This window comes from Ambystoma mexicanum, chromosome 12, assembly GCF_040938575.1.
Source record: "Ambystoma mexicanum isolate Mex_15411 chromosome 12, UKY_AmexF1_1, whole genome shotgun sequence".
In the NCBI taxonomy this organism is placed as follows: domain Eukaryota; kingdom Metazoa; phylum Chordata; class Amphibia; order Caudata; family Ambystomatidae; genus Ambystoma; species Ambystoma mexicanum.
In genome coordinates this window covers 461,483,995-461,503,162 of record NC_090936.1, presented here as the reverse complement: position 1 = coordinate 461,503,162, position 19,168 = coordinate 461,483,995, and the positions used below count along the sequence as shown (strand labels likewise).

Below are 19,168 nucleotides of genomic sequence, written 5' to 3'. Positions count from 1 at the left end.
CAATGCCAGTTTGAAGGGATTCGTACATTGCGTCTTTACCATCTTTAATGATGTTTAGAAATGCTTCCCTTTCTTCTCCCTCTGGGAGGCAGTCAGCCGCTGATGAAGCACACTCCCAAAGTGTATGGCTGAACCTTGCGAGTGTACAAGTAGCGTTAATAGATTTCAACGCCATGCTACATGCAGAAAAGACTTTCTTAGCCATAGAGTCGTATCTTTTGTCATCCCTGTCCTGTGGAACAGTAGGGTATACCGATCTACTGCCAGATGCAGTTGCTGCTTGAACAACCAGACTCTCTGGAGTTGGATGTTTAGACAAAAATTCAGGGTCAGTAGCAGATACCCTATATTTGGCTGATCATTTCTTGTTAACCGCAGGGATAACCTCAGGAGTTTCCCAGTTAGCCAATATTTTTCTTTGTAATGCAGTGTGCAATGGAACCACAGGATCCTCCTGTGGGCCTTTAACGAAAATGTATGTAAGGTCATCCTGTTGAAATGCAGGTGAAGGTGTAGACCAACCCATGAATTCTATAATCCTTGCAATTAAAATTCTCTAAGGGGGCTCGGCATGTTCCCCTGGGTCTGGTTTGGCAAATTCTATTTCTGGGGAAGTATCTAACCCACTTGCCTCATTTAAGGATTCTCAAAGGTCCTTTACCCTATTTTCCTCAGAGGTAAATTCCTCTGGTTCAGGTGTTGTGGTTCTCTGCAACCCAAAGGGTCTTTCTTGATCCACATCCTCCCCTTCTTCATAAATTGAAGACAAGGGTCTGAAATAATCAGATCTTGGAAATGGCTTAAATCCCATTTCCAGAGCAGAAGGAGCCAAATTTGTCGTAATTGGTTGAGAAAACGTTGACGCCGTCGACGCGGACGTTAAAGGCTTCGAAGACACCGAAAAAGGCGTCGAGAAGATCGGAAGAGGCCTCGAAAAGTTCGAGAGGATCGGAATCCTACTCGAGGTTGTCGATGACATTCTCAAGGTCGTGTTAGAGGCCCTGTGGATGACCACTGGCTGTGAGGTAGTGACGGCCGGGGGTTTGTTCTTTTTCGGCGTCGAAGATTCGATCGACCTATGCGTCGATGACGCAGATTTATGCGACTCGCTGCGTTTTGATTTTTTGGGTCTTTCACCCAGGGTATCACCCTCAGCTGTCTTCGAGGGGGTCGAGGCCGCTTTCTCGAAGACGCTAAGCATCCTTTTACGGAATTTCTTCCACTCAGCCTGAGAGCTATGTTTTGTGGGGCAGGTGACTCTTTCCGGGGAAACAGAAGACGACGAAGGGGATCTTCGATGTCTCTTACTCGAATGCTTGGATCTCGAAGAGTGGTGGGAACTGCTTCGAGACCTAGAACGAGAATGTTTCCTGTGTCGGCGAGGAGACGAATGTCTTGACTCTGCCGAGGAAACTTTCGAAGGAATTTTGACTGTCTTACCTCTCTCAAGCTTCCCCTTACACTCCTTCAAGGCTTTCGCCGTCATGGACATGCAGTCCTCGCACTCCGAACATTGGTGCTCCGATCCCAGGCACCACAAACAGATCCTGTGAGGATCTGTCAATGACATTTTCTTTCCACAGTTTGACATTTTTTGAAGCCGGACCGTGGAGTCGACGGTTCAGATGAGGAAGCCATCGAGTAAGTGTTGGTATTCGAGGAATAATGAAGAATATATCTGACTAACGAACTGAGCAACACGATTCCGAGGCCCACGAAGCGCGGAAAAACGGAACTGAGCAACGGACGCTGCGCAAGTCTATTTATACGCACGATGACGTCGGCGCTGATACGGAGGCTGTCAAGGGACATCAGCTCGAGGGACGTCGACGTGCAGCGCCCTCTACTGAAAAAAAAATTCCGAGGCCAGCAAGCTGGAGATGATCTATCAAGATAAGGAATACATCGGAGGACACAATCCCTTCGAAGAGTGGTTCTATTTAGGAATGGATATTTCCCTTGTCTATCATTATGAGAATGAGTTGGTCATTAATCGCAATTGATTCATTCTTTTGAGTCTGAGTGCACAAAGGCATTGGCTTTTGCCGATTCGCCGACTCTTGACTCATACTGGTGGGATAATCTTGCAATCTATAATGCTACTGCTGTTCTTGTTTCTGGGAAGGCAAGGGCTCACTCTTTTTTGATGTGTGCTCTCTTTTGTTCCATTGTTTTGAAGTTAAGTAATTAGATGTCTTACTACATGATATCTTACAAGGCTTCATTTAAGGCTGCAAATAATGTAGGCTCTCGAAGATAGCATCCATTTGAGGTAAAGAAGAAATCGAAGATGTGGATAGATTCATGAGCTCAGCATTTGCTTCCACTTCGCCAAAACTTACAGCTGGGGAAGTAGGAGCAGGGTCATGACGACGATCTGGCGTGATGAGAGGAAGTGCAAGGACAGACCTGTTCTATACGAGCCTCCCTGGTCTCTACCGTGGCTTTTTATGCCGTCTGATTTTTTTAATCAGTATTCAGATGCGTTGTTAAATTCTCAATAAATGTCTTGGCTCTGCATTTAGTTGATTTCTTTGCCAATGGTTGATTTTTGGCTTTTGTCAAATTAGTGTGTTTTTTCCCTTTACGTTTGCGAGGCATGGGGTAAAATAAGTCATATGTCGGCACTTCCATCAGCTCGGATGATGCAGGGACATTACTCCCTCAGGCCGCGTACTTTCAAATACCTCAGATGAAAGTGTCAGGTGTGACCGTTTGTGCCGCATCCTGAGTTGATATATCTCCTATGACCTCCGCAACCTCCGGTAAGACCTCATCTCTCTCACTCTCCGCATGCAGGTAGGTAGGTAGGTATTATCAGAGAGTAGTCTAACATGAAGTGGACTATGAGACTGACTTAGTGCAAGCACCTCTACTGATAGGTGCGGGATTTCTGCAGCCAACCAATCCAGCTTTGCCATTATCAAATTGAGGAGTTCGCTATTTGTGTCAATTTTGTTTTCTTGAACTTCATGGATTTTTACCATTTTTACATTGTCGTATTAATGGCGGTAAGAGTGGTTTCAAGCATTATGTTTGATGGGTGGGTAATTCCAAATGAGGGTCTTGGGGTGGGTCTGGCAAATGATGCTGCAGATAAATTTGAGGAAAATGAGGAGTATCCCACTTTCTCAGTATCTGGTATCAAAATGGGTGAGTTTGAAAAATACAAACTATGCTTTGATGCACTACCATCCCATTGGGGTTCAACATCAGTGCGCCTATGTGACCTTGGAGAGAGATGGACTTGATTTTGTTTATCACTACAAATCAATGGCGGATAGCAATGTACAGGGGCTAATGCAATTGGCCTGGCACCTGCATTTTCATTTACATTTAATGCTGTTTGGACCACTTGAGAATATAGCAACGGGCATGGAGTATGGTCCGCCTCATGAATGGTGAATTTGGGGCATTCAAAAGCATCAAATTCGGCATTGAGAAAATCTCCTGGTCAGCATCTATGGTTGCCGGTGTGAAGCATGCCAGTACTTCTAAGTCCGTTGGTTGGTGGTTAGCTCCTCTGCATCCTAGGACATCCGATGCAATAGGGCATGCAACAGGAGATTGAATTGTCTCCGGGGCGGGAAAGTGTACTGCATCACCTGCACTAGAGACTGGTGCATTAGCGACTTCTACTACCTGACATTTTCTAACGTCATCAACCTTTGGATATGAAACACTTGCTTGCCGGTCCCGTTGTGACCACCGGAGCCTTCATTAGCTGCCTTTCCCCAAAGAAATAGGACTGTTAGGCTCGACAAATATTGTTGCTGTTCGTGCTGGCATTGCTGAGGTCACCGTGTATGCTGTCATTCTAACTTTGAACCAGCATGCGCAGAGCAAGCTGAAAGGTCAGCACGGAGGTGCAAATGGGTGTGGCTTAGTCACACTATAAACGCAATAAAAATAAAGCTGTTAAAACATATTTTGGGTAGAAGTCAAAGTCCACAGTGTCCAGAATGTATATGTTGGAGCTGAACAGCTCTTCAAATGCGTACCTGCATTGAATAGCAACTTAAAGAGAAACGATCCCCTGTCACAGGAAGAACGTCTCACGGACTCACCAGTGTAACAGCACTCAACTGTGCACTCCAAGTGTGTGAAGCTGATTAAATAAGCACAGAGGTCCAATGGGTATGGTTTAGTGAAACAGCACTATATAGCAACTTCTAGAGAAAGGATACCAGTCACAGGAAGAACATCTCTTCGACGAATACTTATACACAAGCCAAAACCTTTGGCTTTGACAAAATTCATAACACAGTAGTGTGTATACAGTTCCAATTAAGCCAATAGACTGCTATGAAAAAACACTGGCAGGTACTTCAAGCACAAAGTTTAATAGAAGGGAAATGGGCCGGAATGGCCATAGGGATTATCACTAGGGGCAGCCAGTGGTTTGTTAAACAACCAAGAAACTACAAGATACTGTGGCCATAATTAGCAGTTGTCTAGAGCACCAGTCTTGGCACAGAGTTTATCAGCCCATTCTATAACGCTGCTAGCCTCAGGTCGAGTAACCACAGAACAGTCAGACTGGCGTGAGCACAGCAAAGCAGGTTGTCAATCCCATGACAATGACAACCTGAGGGGGACAGCTCTGGAGCAACACATTTGTCTTGGAAGCAAGACAACGCAGCGCAACACAGGTTCAAAACCCGATCCCACGCTTAGAAACCAATCTCTGGTATTAAGCATATTATAAAATTATGATAATAATAATGATGATGATGACTACTCAGTAAACTATAATGGTGCAGAGAGATGGAGATTATAACTGGCCTGGTGCCTTAAAACTGCCATGTAATACTATACCAGTAAGCAAGGACATGGGTCTTAAAACAAATTAAAACTATCGTCTTCAAATACTTTCACTAACCACCAGATCTTTCTTGAAGCATGCTTTCGATGTAGCCACATATATTGTTAACCAGGATGTAGATATATGTGCACTTCCTGAGACATTGTGTTATGGTGCAGCAGGACCTACCCTGGCACTGGCTATTCCCCCTGGTTATATGTATTGCCAGGATAGACAAAAGGGGTTTGGGGTTACCTATATTTTTTAAATCTAAACTAGATGTGTGGGAGCTGGAGTTACCAGGCATTGAAATGCTACGGCTACAAATCAGGACAGATGCCGAATATGTTATTGGTTTGTAGATCCCCCCCCCACCCCTCCTCCTATGCCAGAGTTTCCTTTGCAACTCTGTAATACATTGCTTCAAATCCTCAAACCAAATACTAAGGCGACGGTCTTGGGAGATTTTAATTACTGGCTGGGTAACAATGATACTCTAGCCAGCTTCCTAGAACACTCAATAGGTATCCGGGTTTTGGGCAACTTATTAAGACACCAACGCACACGAAAGAGAATACCCTAGATTGGGTTGCCATACATAATATTGAAACAACCAACGTGGTCGTCTCTCTCTATCCGTGGTTTGACCACTTCTTTGGTCATTTCACAATAGTCTGTAAAAAGATTTTAAAGACTAAGGTGTTGAAAAAAAAAACACGACAGCCTGCAGGAATCTGAAAAAACCTACCTCAGAGGCCTTGGAGCCATTTTATCGCCTTTGGTGGAGAAGGTTAATGAAGTCGTGCTGGTAGATGATTTTTGTGCCAAACAGCAGACAGTGTAAGAGGCCACTAACACTCTAGCTTCTCTCAGAACCAAGCAGGTTACTGAGACAAAAAGGTGGTTTTCCCCAGATTTACAAAAACTCAAGACCATCAAAAATATGTTTTTTTGCATGGAGAACCTTTCAGGATGTCCATGATAAGTAGGGTTATAAGGTGGCGGCCAAGGAGTTCAAAGAGGTTGTTATAGTAGCCAAAAAAAAATGATGCCAGGATCGCCGACGCAGAATTAGAGTACAAAGAACTCTAACAATCTGAAAGAATTGGAACATCCATGCACTAACAAATCAAATACACTTGTTAAAGACATTGCCCGGTGCATGTCTATTCAGGAAGCGATGTCAGGGACGCTTAATCAGATAAAAAGGAATATTGAGACTAGCAAGAAGATCACTGAAAGGGTAGTTGGTGTCCAGGATGTGGCGGAACATACAGGAACATACACAAAAGATGCAAGAAAACCAGTTCAATGTTAAAAACTTCTATCAGAATCCGAACTCACATTGATCAATAATTTTAAACTGACTAGCTGTAAATGGGACTTATGCCCCGCAATGGTAATAAAAGGAATGTGCTCCTATCTTGATGGGCACTCTGTAAGTTTGTCAACGCTTCTTTCAGAGAAAACTATGTTCCAGCAGGTTTTCAACATCGCATGGATTACCCCCTTATTAAAAAAGCTAGGTCTATGCCCAGTAACAGCCCATTTTTGCAGTGCATCAAAAATATTGTTTCTTTTAAATAAATGTAGACTGTGTGGCTTATATTCAAATCTCAGGATATTTGAATGAACATGTGATTTTAAACAAATGGCAGTCATGTTTCAGGCAGGGGCATGGCACGGAAGAACAAGTTACTTCTTACCTGGTAACGTTCTTTCGATTGGATGTTCCTCCAACGTATTCCTCATCTTAGATGTATTCCATCCAGCTTTGCTGCTCTTCGGAAATTTTTTCGGCAGAGGGCGCCGTGCGTCGATGTCGTCGAGTCGATGGTCCCTCGAAGGCCTCCGTCGAGGGTGACGTCATCGGGTGTATAGGTAGCACGCGCGGTGCCCGTTGGCCTCAGTTCTGTTTTTTCCCTCTTTTGTACTTTGTGATCTTGTACTGTTTTTGTAGATTGTGCCGGCAGACCAGTATCAGCCTTGCGAGATTTGAGATGGCAATAACCCGGAAAAAATCTACAGAGGGGTAGGTTGGGAGGGCGATGAGGAATACCCTGGAGGAAGATCCAATCGAAAGAACGTTACCAGGTAAGAAGCAACTTGTTCTTCGAGTGGATTGTGTCCTCCAACGTATTCCTCATCTCAGATAGGCTCCCAAAGCAGTATTTTGCATAGTTCCTCTGGAGAAGGGGTCCTTTTTTTTTATTTATTTTTTTTTAAACTGCCCTTAGATGGCAGAGTAAAGCACTGCTTTTCCAAAAGTTAGCTCCCTAGACTGGGAAGCATCCAGGTTATAGAATTTTGAGAAGGTGTGAAGCGAAGACCAAGTTGCTGCTTCGCAAATAGGCCTTATAGGGACACCTCTTTGAAGGGCTGTGGAAGAGGCAATGCCTCTGGTGGAATGAGCTCTTAACCCTTCAGGTGGGTCTTTTTGTGCTAGTCTGTAGCATTCTGAAATGCAAAGCACGATCCAGCGCGAAATTGTTTTGTTACCGATTGACCCAGCTTTCTTCCAGTGTAGCCTATAAACAACTGGTTGTCCACTCCAAGTCTAGAAAGCCTAGAGATGTAAAAGCTTAAAGCTCTTTTTGGGTCCAGTCTGTGTAGTCTTTCTTCCTCCTTAGAAGGATGAAGTGGAGGATAGAATGAGGGTAAAAATGTTCTGATTTAAATGAAAATCAGCTATTACCTTCGGTAAAAATGATGGTTTAACCCTCAACACAACCCTGTCCTTATGGAACACAGTATAGGGTGGCCCAGAAGATAGTGCCTGCAATTTGCTCACTCTTCTTGCTGATGTTAGAGCAACTAAAAATGCTGTCTTCCATGTTAATAATCTTAATGGACACGTGTGCATAGGCTCAAAAGGGACACACATTAAGGATTTTAATACCAAATTTAGATCCCAAATTGGTACTTGAAATGGGTGAGGAGGAAACACATTAGTGAGACCTTTTATGAATTGTTTTATCAAAGGAATTTTGAAGTATGAGCATTCTTCCGATGAGCGCTTGAAGATGGAAAGCACCACAAGGTAACCTTTTATTGTTCCAATATTCAGACCCCTATGTGCTAGGGTCAGAAGGAAAGATAGTACTTCCGGAACAGAACATAGAAAAGGATCGACATTCTTTTCCCTGCACCAGTTGCAAAACTTTTTCCAACGGCAACGGTACAGAGACTTTATTGCTGGCCTTCTTGCCGAAAGCAACACCTCCATAACATCCTCTGGAAGGTTCCAATCCCTGTATCTCAGCCTTTCAGATACCAAGCATGAAGGTTGAGTGTTCTGACCTCTGGGTAGAGAACCTGACCTTCCATTTGAGAAAGAAGGTTCTCTCTCTGAGGGAGACGTACTGGAGGACAGATGGACATGTCTAGAAGGTCCGGATACCACGTTCTCCTGGCCCCATCCGGGGCAATTAGGATCATGCAGTTCCCGAAGCGTCTCAGCCTCCTGATGACTTGAGGAATGACGGAAATCTGAGGGAACGCGTACAATAGAGGGAAATTCCACTCCACCACGAACGCGTCCCCCAGGGCTCCTCTCGGGGGAAATTCCCTTGAGCAATACCTTTCACATTTTCGGTTGATTCCGGTTGCAAACAGGTCTACTTGAGGGGTTCCCCAAAGGGCGAAGATCTCTTGAATGACTTCCTGAGCCAGTTCCCATTCGTGGGACACCGTGCTCTGCCTGCTCAGAGCATCTGCCGTCATATTCTCTTCCCCGGCTAGATGAATTGCTGTTAAATAGATTCCCTCCTGAATCGCCCAATACCAGAGCTGCATTGCCTCTCTGCAAAGGAGTAGTGACCCCACACCTCCTCTTTTGTTTAGGTAGTGCATGGCCACTGTGTTGTCCGTCATTATCAGGACATTCTTTCCCCTGACAGATGGCAGGAAGGCCTTCAGTGCTAGTCTGATTGCCCTCAGCTCTAAAAGGTTGATATGTAGTTTGGACTCCGATGGAGACCAACGACCGCTGATTGTCAAATCGTTGGCATGAGCTCCCCACCCCAGGAGTGAGGCGTCCATCACTACTGTGATCTCTGGCCATGGTTGCCAAAAGGGTTCTCCTTTTAGAATGTTCTCTGTACAGGTCCACCATAAAAGGTCTTGCCTGACCTTGTTCGGAATCTGAAGAAGATCGGTCATTTGACCCGAGAACTGGGACCACTGAGTCTTTAGGGCCCATTGAAGGGATCTCATCCTCAAGCGTGCCTCTGGCACCAGAAAAATATAGGATGCCATGAGGCCGAGCAACCTTAAAAAGTCATAAGCCTGGAGATTTTGGGCATTTTGGAATTTGGAAACCATCTGAAGAATGTCTTGAGCCCTCGACTTGGGAGGCAAGCTCTTTCCCAAGGATGTGTCTAATACAGCTCCTATGTACTGAAGCTGTTGGGAAGGTGTCATCTGTGACTTCTTGAAATTGAGGGAGAAGCCCAGTTTGTGGAGGAAGTGGCAGGTGACTTTCAGATGACCCAGTGCTTGCTCGGCAGAGCACGCTCTGATCAACCAATCGTCCAGGTAGGAGTAGACATGAATCCCCCCCTCTCCTGAGGTGCGCAACCACCACCACCACCACCACCACCATTAACTTGGTAAAGACCCTCGGGCGGAGATCAACCCGAATGGCAGGACTCGAAACTGATAGTGAGTCGCCAACTACGAACCTCAGGTATTTTCTGTGTTTGAGATGAATCGGCACATGAAAATAAGCATCCTGGAGGTCCAATGACAACAACCAGTCCTGGAGTTGAAGGGCCTGAAGGATCTGAGAAAGGGTAACCATCTTGAACTTGTCCTTCCTGAGGAACTTGTTCAAGTTTCTTAAGTCCAAGATGGGTCTCAGTCCTCCATCCTTTTTGGGGATCAAAAAATACGGGGAGTACCAACCCTTGTTCCTCTCCGCTGCAGGTACTGGTTCTATAGCACCTTTGGTTTGAAAGTTTCAACGGGTGTCTCCCTGGTGGGTTGCTTTGAGGTTGCTTTAGAAAAGGAAGGCAATAGCCTAGGGCTATTATTTATAGAGCCCAAACATCTGAAGTAATGGCTCGCCATTCTTGCAGATGCAGCGACAGCCTGTCTCCCACAGGTGTTTTGTGGTGCAAGTCCTCAAAGTGGTCTTGTGGCGGATGTTGCAGCTGCTGATGGCAAAGTTGCTGCAGCTGGAGCTGGCTTAGCACGTTATCCTCGTCCACCACGAGTGGCCTTTCTTTGGCCCCTTTGACTAGCCATTCCTCTCGTCTTCCCATATGAGGTTTAATAACGATAGGATCGTCCCCTCCATGATTGTCCTTGCGCACGAAAAGGCTGAGGTTGCCTAATAGCAGCTCCTAAAGATTTGGCTGCTGCTTTTGAGGTCTGCAACCTCTCAAAGCTCTCGTCAGCCTTGTTGCCAAAAAGGTGAGACCAGTCAAAAGGCATGTTCAGGAGGTGGTTCTGTACGTCGGGTGCAAAACCCAACTTCCGTAACCACGCAAACCTGCGCATTACCGTGCTAGTGCCCATGGACCTGCTTACACTATCCGCAGTGTCCAATCCAGATTGAAGGGATTCCTGCATGGCCTCTTTTCCATCTCCAACGATGGCTAGGAATCCTTCCCTTTCTTCCCCTTCTGGTATGTGCTCCGCCACCATTGCAGTGCACTCCCACAGAGTGTACGAAAATTTTGCCAAGGCACATGCGGAGTTGGCAGATTTTAATACCATGCTCCCGGCTGAAAATACCTTCCGTGCCCAACCATCCACACACTTATCGTCCCTGTCTGGAGGGATAGACGAGTACGCAAGTTTGTTGGAAGCTGTGGCTGCCTGTATGACCAAACTCTCGGGAGTTGGAAGTTTTGACAGATAGCCGGGGTCGCTACTGGCTGGGCGGTATTTTGATGTTAGGGATTTATTCACAGGAGGAATAGAATCCAGAGTTTCCCAATTCTTGGCCACCCTGTTTTGTAAGGCTACATGAAAAGGTAAAACTGGGTCTTCAGTGGGACCATGTTCCATTATGTCTGTCAAATCGTCCTCAACGAATTGGGCTGTTGGTTTAGCCCATCCCAAGTAGTCTACCACCTTGGTCATTAATTGACGATAAGATGGACTAGCATGCTCTCCTGGATCTGGTCTACCAAAATCATTCTCAGGAGAGGTATCAATGCCACTTGCATTGTGCAAAGACTCCACCAAATCCCTCATTCTGCTTTCCTCTGAGATCAAGCATTCTGGGACATTTGAGGTGCCATACTCCAATCCAAAAGGTACATTTTCCTACTTGGATCTCTCCTGTTCCTCAAAAATTGAGGTCAAGGATTTAAAAAACTCTTTTCTAGGGAGAGGCTTGAAAACCTTCTCTGGGAGAGTAGGAGGAAGAGGTGTAGTACCAGGCTCTGAAGGAATTACATGTTTTTTTACTTTTTCCTTCTCTTTTTCTGGCTGCCCTGGCTTGGTTGGAGCCTTTGTCGCCGAGGGTTTCGGCGTCGACAGGGTCTGCTTCGAGGGCATCAAGGCGGCCTTCGACAGTTTTTCCTTCGAGGTGTGAAAGGTTTCGGACGGCATCGTGACCTCGAGCGGTCGACTCGAGCGTTTTTCGCTCGGCGTCCTGGAAGGTTCTCTATCCTTCCTTTTACGATCACCCGGGCTTGAGGGCGCGTGAGTGTCGGAGTGATGACGCTCCCGGCCGTCTTCCGAAGAAGGCGCGGACCGTGGCTTCGCTTTCTCAAATACCTCCATCATTTTGACCCCAAATGCTTCCCACTCTTCAGAAGACGAATGTTTTGTGGGGCATTTCATTTTCAGAGACTCGTCTGACGACGAGGTGGAGGGAGATCTATGGTGTTGTTTCTTCGACTTTTTCGACGAAGACTCGCTTCGAGATCTGGAGCTATGCCTTTCGCGTCGAGGAGATTTTTCCCCCATGGGGACTCGATGCTAGAGGATTTCCGATCCTTCCGACCTACCGGTAGCTTTCCTCTCCTTTCTCGCAAGGCCTTTCCCGTCATCGCCTGACACTTCGAACAGGCCTCCATGTCGTGGCCTTCCCCGAGACACGACAAACACTTGCGGTGCGGGTCCGTGATCGACATTTTTGAGCCGCACGACTTGCATTTCTTAAAACCCGATCTCGGGGTTGTGGTCGACGACGAGGACAACATTACTTCTCGTAATATTATATTTCCTGACAGAACTCGAGGCGCGCCGAATGTCCGAAGCAATGTACTGCGGAAAAACGGAACTGAGGCCAACAGGCGCCGCACGTGCTACTTATACACCCGATGACGTCACCCTCGACGGAGGCCTTCGAGGGACCATCGACTCGACGACATCGACGCACAGCGCCCTCTGTCGAAAAAAATGCCGAAGAGCAGCAAAGCTGGATGGAATACATCTAAGATGAGGAATACGTTGGAGGACCCAATCCACTCAAAACAGCATTGCTTGACCTGAAATCTAGATTACAACAGATTATGGACAAGGTGCAAACTACAATGCTTATGCTGTTGCATTTATCTGCAGATTTTGATCTGGTGGACCACACAGTGTTGGTCACCAGATTAAAATAAGTAGCTTGCTTCTCAGATAACGCAGCCCTCTGGATTAGCTCATTCATGAGCAACCAATGGTGCAGAGCATGTAGCAAGGATGCACAACCTGCTCTCCTGGCTTATGGTGTGCCTCAGGGGGCGTGTTTATCAACCTCTGTTTATAATATTTGTAGTTCCTTTTTTTAATCCTTGGAAGAAAATGGTGTTGCTTTACTAATTATGCATCCATGCAATGTGTTATCCCACTGTCTGGTAACCATAGAAATGAAAACACTGTTAATAAGCTCTAGAAACCTGGATGGTTGGAAATGGTCTGGCGCTTTATAAAGAAAAGACTGCACTGATGGTGGTAGGCACAGAGACTAAAATACAGAAGCTGGGAACAGAATAATTTCCTAGTGGCAGGCTGTGATATTGAGAAAAAAACAAAACACTGGTGATCATGTCTCATGCTAGACGCAAAAGACCTTCATCTCATTACGCACTTCCCTTAAATCTCTCCTCCTCCACTCTCCTCCCTGAAACACCTCCCCCCTTCTGCCTGCCCCCTCCTTATTCTTTGCCCTATCTCCCCCTTCTCCTACCCCCCCTCTCACCCTTCCCTCCGCCTACCCTTCTTCCCCACTCCCCTCCTATCCTTTCCCTTCCTCCTTCCCTACCTAGCCCCTTAAGTTAATTGCTCTCTTCACTGGTTTGTTGATTGATTCATAATGTATTTGCTTCCACTGTTATATTGTGTGTTTATGTATTATGTTGTTCAATTGTACAGCGCTTTGGTGTAAGGCGCTTAATAAATCAATGAATACAAATACAATTTGCATTGACTTCCAATGAAGGCGAAGATAGAATTCCACCTCCGACTGAGTACTCACAAATGTTTGGTGGGTTTCTAGCCCTTTATATCCGAGTGTAGCGTTGGCTAACAAATCCAGTATCAGGATCCTTAGATCTAATACCATCAGCTCAAAAACCCTGCCTGCAAACTGACTTGGGTCCAAAAATTTAACAGACCTCAGAGAGTTGAGATCTACTGCTATATTTAAAAAGAAGCTGAAGACCCTGTTGCGTTTGTCCGCGCCCTTAAGCCACAGGGTCATCTGTTGCAAAATATATTAAAGTAAAGTTTTGAGATCCTGCTCATATACTGTTTCTCCCTAACTGTACTCTTAATGCAATTGTTTCAGCTTATAGGTGGTGCTTTAGTGCAACCTAATATCCAAAACTAAAAAGAGAAGGGGATACAAAGTGTCCCTACCGCACTTCAATGTAAGGTAATGCGTGCAGTGTAAAACAAGTGATTTCGTAATGGGGACAGGGGCCACACTGCACTGAGCCATAGGGACTGATCATTTCCCCCAAAACAGAGGGGCTAAGAAAGTTAAGTAAAGCAAACAGGCTTTAGTTGCCGCCAAATGTCAGGACTGGACTAAACCAGTTGTGGGGTTCTGTTAGGACAGTTTTTTTGAAGTGCTATCCAACTTCATCAAAACCATTCAACTGAGGCAGTACAAGACTCCACTCTTAGCATCAGGCTGTACCACCCGAGTACACAGTAGCGTAGACAGAGCAGCCAAGCTGCTCTTAGGAGGGAGGAGGGCTGTAGAATCAGCACAAATGAAATTGTAATGCAAATGGTCCAAAGAAACACTGAAACACTATGTATACAAAAATAAATGATTTAAATACAGGTAGGCCCAGATAAATCTAGGGGTAAGTAAGTACTATCACACATTATACGTAATCACAATTATAAAAATACAACACTATACTTGAAAGTACACGGACCAGTGCATAAACCTTATTCAGAATACCCAACGGTAGTTATAGGGAAGTCAAAACCTTTTCATACACATTCAGTATAGGTCACACCTATTCTTGGTGAGTAAAAACCAATGGTACTTTCACAATTACATTCAGTAATACAAGGGCAGTAGACTACCAGTTGTACAGTGACTCTTAGTACAAATCGCATAATCAGTCAACTGGACCATATACCTTTTGTGAATAGTGGAACACGTATTCCAGGTACAGTAAAAACCTATAACTACTTTTGTGATAAGTTATACAAGGTGAGTAAAACCTAAGGATGTAATATTCAATTACAGGTGCTTTTGAAATCATTGAAACACAGAGATAAGCAGTAACTGGGGTAACTTACTTTTGGATGGCACACAGCTAACAGAAGGCAAGTAAAACCAATATACTTTTTCAATCTCACAAGGAGTCGAGGTTAGCTCTTTCCCAGCTACACCAGTAACTGATGTAGGATTTATAAGGGACAGTTAGAACCCCAGACTCTGGGTTAGAGAGCACAGGGAAAGTAAAACCCAATGTTACACTTTACTGAATGACTCAAAACTATTCTAGGTAGGCAACAACCTAATGCAGACTTATTCTGGACAGGCTATCAGCAAGTCAGGGGAAGCAAGACCCAGTTGGGGGACACTCATACAATTATCCTGCAGGAATAATCTGGCAAAACCAAAACATTACTTTTGGGAAGAGGCACAACCTAATCACAGGAGTGTAACATACCTTCACATCTACTCTCTATTAGAATGGCAAAACGGTTTCTAAGGAAAGAAAAGATGTTAATCATACTTTTGAGAATAGTGCATCACACATCCAAGATAAGTAAGAACCTTTGTAACTGTTCACTCTTAGAGTTACAGGTACCAACCAACTCTTTTACAAGTAACTTTTAAACACTTATTTTCTTTTCTAGGCAAAAGCCCCAATACCTTAAAAGTATTTCCCTTATTCTTGGAGCACGAGTGTTCTCAGTGGCAGAAGGGAGGTCACTAGCATCTAGTGACCAACATGCAGTGTCAGGGTAGGTTCTTAAGTAGTAAAAGTCAAGTTTCTTAGGAAGACTGGGCAAACAGGCGAGTACTTTACTTTAGAGTTAGAAGGGTCAAGGGGCTTCACAGAAGACACCCTAGCAGGATTCTAGCAGTGGGCTGGGTGCACTGGATGAGACACTCCCCATCACAGAAAACACCCCACAGCTACACAGAAATTCTAAGAGGCTTATGGTAAGTACATACCCAAGCCAACACAGTAACTCGGCATTGAAGAAGATTTTGCAGCAGGAGGACTTCAGGATCTGCAGCCAAATACTCGGTCAGTGGATTCCTTGTCGCGGTGACTGAAAACAAGACCTCAGAAGGAACTTTGCAGCAGGGATCGATGAAGAAGGCTCTAGGCAAGGTTTCCCTCATGGCTGAATGCGGTTCTGCGGATTTGGTGCCTTTACAAGGAGCACAGAAGAAGACAGAAAATCGCGGTTGAATTCTCGTTGTGGCAAAGGTCCAGCACTCTGTTGAGGGAACTTTTCAGACTTGATTTGTGTTTCTGGAGATTCACCAGGATGCCCACGAAGCTTCAGCGAGATTCGGAATTTTGGAAGACCGTGCACCGCACAATGGCTTGTGGTCCCAGGGTTTTGCAACAACGCATGGTGGCAGCAACGCGTGGGATGGCTCAAAATGCAGGTCTCCTTGAGTCTAGTTGGTCTCACCAGGCTCTGGGTTGGGGTCGTGGTTTTCCGAGTCCCCATGTCGATTGGAAGGAAGGGCTAAAGCAGGCTCTGGTTACACAACGGGCTCTCCCTTCGCTGAAAATCCCTTCAGCCGTTTCTCCATCTTGCTCTTTGTTTTTGGTTCCAGTGGTTGACTTTTCTTCAGCTTCCAGGTTCGCAGTATTTATCATGAACTACAGCACAACCTCTACATTCTCTCCCCGCATTTTACAAGAAGGGGTGGTCTGGTTGTCCAATCAGGACAGTCAGCCCCCTACTGTGATTTGTCCCCATGCAAGGCGTAAAAAAAAGGGCTGGGATGTTTTGGACTCCTCCCTCACTTCCTGCTCTCACAGACAGACTGGAGCTTGGCCGGGGAGCCCAGCGGGACTCCCGCCGAAGATAAAAATCACAAAGAAATTCCCCACCCTGGATGCCAGGGCAAGGAAAAAAACGACAAGAAACACTAAAATGGTGAAAAAAGAAGACCGGGGCCATTTTGGTAAAATGAGCACACTTGAGTGCCTTTAATGCAGCTGTGAACACAGCCCGCGGTATAGGTGCACCAAACTAATACAAGGTAACACTGCCACCAGCAATTGAAGGTAAGTTTGCCCCTGTAACAAAATTGTTACGGTTTTAGTGTGAAAGGTGATACATTGCATCTCCCCAGCACTCCACATAAGGTGGGGTGTGCTGGTTTCACCAAATACAATGTAAAAGGGATCCAAAGATCATTTCTACCCTTGGGAACTGTAGTTTTCTCAAGGTTAGCAAAAGAAAGTTAAACGGGAAGCCCCTCGGGCAATCCAGCAACAACAGGCACTTATTGCCAATAAGTTGTTAAAGAGGATAACTTTAAAAAGAAACTATGGAGAGTCAAAAAAATGACACCCATAAAAAGAGTTAAAGATTATGTGAGGGTGAAAAAAGGTCCTCACTCACTGAGGTATTAAGGAAACATATCTCACTAGTGAAGCACAAAGTTCTGGGGTTGACCCAGGTAAGGAAGATTTACCAGTTCTGTACAAATCTTACCCAAAACCCTTTGCTTCCACCGTCATTCCCATTGTAGTGCAGGAGTCCCAGACATTCCCCCTCTTGTCCCCACGACTGAGGCCCAGGAACAACAAGATCTACAGACCTACACAGGAACAGAAGCCAGCTGGAACCATTTCATCTAACCAAAGGTACTGTAAAACTAAGGGGACTTACCTCTTGTTGTGTAGCCTTGCTTGTTCTCAGTCGAGACATGTCTTGGTTGCTTTTGCAGAGTTGCTTGCAGCTTTGCCCCCTACAAGCCTCCCACCTTGTGGCCATACAGTGATTCTATTGTTCTACAAACACTTCTAAAACATTGTGCACGACGTTTACTTACCTGCAAGATGTACTTCAGCTCACCTAGACTTTTGCTCTATTAACATTGGCTGGCCTGGCTCCCTGAAAGACTCTTCTCACCTCTGACTTTGTGCTTTACCTCTCCTCCAGGAAAGGGTTGATTTACTTTGGATTGGGGTTTCAGAAGTACTAACCTGCTTCAGAATATTTGTGTTAGCCTTTGTTTTATTCCCAAACCCTTTTCTTTGACACCAACTCAGTATTGCTCTAAATCTACCAGTGATATATAAATGTTCACAGTGTCCTAGTTATTTAAGTCACCTCAGGGTGTAGGAAACATCCGTGTGAAATTGCAAATGGGTACTTGCTGATTTAGAGAAACAGAATGTGCTTTGAAGTGTATTTGTGTGTTGCTTATATATTGCTCCCTTCTGAAGAAGGCTTATTCAACTGAATGTTAAATAAATAATTGTTTAATCAAGAAACCATCAGCCCGATTCATGGAATTATTTGCGTGAAAAACGTAGATTTGCACGCCTTTCTGCCTGAAAATCCCTGTTTGAAGTATGGAGATTTTTTCACGCAAATAATTCCATGAATCAGGCTACTTGAGTGTAAGAGTTTATTTGAATACTTGTCACTGTGAATCTCTGTAAAAACCCTACTGCTCTTGAGATAAGCCTGGCTGCTCAGCCACACTACCAACCTGTGTAATACAGACTTATACCAAAGGTCGGGTTCCTATTGCCAGGAGGTCAATGTTGCTGTAGTCTCCCCAAGGGTACTGCACACAATCTTGACTAATACTCTCCATAGCAGAGGCAGATGGCGGTAGCCAGACTAAAGAGTTAAAGAGAGGGGGAAAAAGGAAATGCATTCTCAAAAAGAATCAACCCAGGGCTCCACTCTCCCTACTGTAAGGGGCTGGCCGGAGGGCAGAGGCCACGTTGTCAACTCGTGGGACAAAGAAGTAAATAATGAGCAATATCAACTCTTGCGAGCTCCGCATAAACTGACCAACTAGTTGGGCGGAACAAATCAATCTGAGGGACCTTGAAGCGTGAGGGATTTTGGGTACACTACACGTCACGTTCGGGATAGTGTTACATCAGGCCCATGTCGACGTTCCCTTTCGATCTTCATAAGAAAGATGCAACACTCCGCGATTACCACTAGATGTTGGACTATATGCACAACATGTGATTCTAAGCAGATTAACAAGCATCAGAAATCAATGTATTTCACAAATGTAAAAGTCATGAAAGCCATCATTATAATAATCCATTTTGTATCTGTTTTTAACCTACTGTTTTTCAATGGATTGCTTACCATTTTCAGAATAATTGTGCTCTATATTTAAAGTATTAGTATAGTTTGGGCAATAGGCTTAGACAGGATTTGCGCTTTCCTCAGAGTGTTTCTTGGTTGCTTTCAGTTTTGGCTTGAGTTGTGAGGTTGCCGGTGGTTGAGGTGTTGCCTACACCTCGTGTCTTCACTAGAAATTGGATTTGTCTGGTTTACCTTGCGCTTCGAATCATTAAAAGACACTTGATATTTTGGGGTTTATGATATTAAGTTTGAATCTTTTATGTCATAATTATTGTTTTGTCAGCAGACACGTGTTTCAACCCCTCTGGGTCTTTTTCAAGGCTAATATTCCTTAAATTGTTTCCACGTTTGCAGGTTGCAGGGGCTCAGTTTCCTGTCGCCACCATCGGTTGGCCCCTTGTGGGATCCATCTGTTCTCTTTCGGGTTCCTTTGGGTGTGCTGTTCCTAGATACACCCCACAGGGGTCCAACTGCAGGCGACAACAGGAAACTGTGCACCCGCAAACCACTAACGTAGAAAAAATGTAAGGAATATAAGCCTTGAAAATGAACCAGAGAGGTCGAAACATGTTGGCTGACAAAACAATAACTATGACATAAAAGATTAAAACTTAATACCATCAACAC

At 45.0% G+C, this 19,168-nt stretch overlaps 1 protein-coding gene across 1 annotated transcript in view; it reads right to left on the bottom strand.

Moving 5' to 3' along the window:
- The window catches only part of LRP6 (LDL receptor related protein 6), a 1,542,295-nt gene that overhangs the window by 106,128 nt on the left and 1,416,999 nt on the right, over positions 1-19,168 (bottom strand). The window lies entirely within an intron of this gene.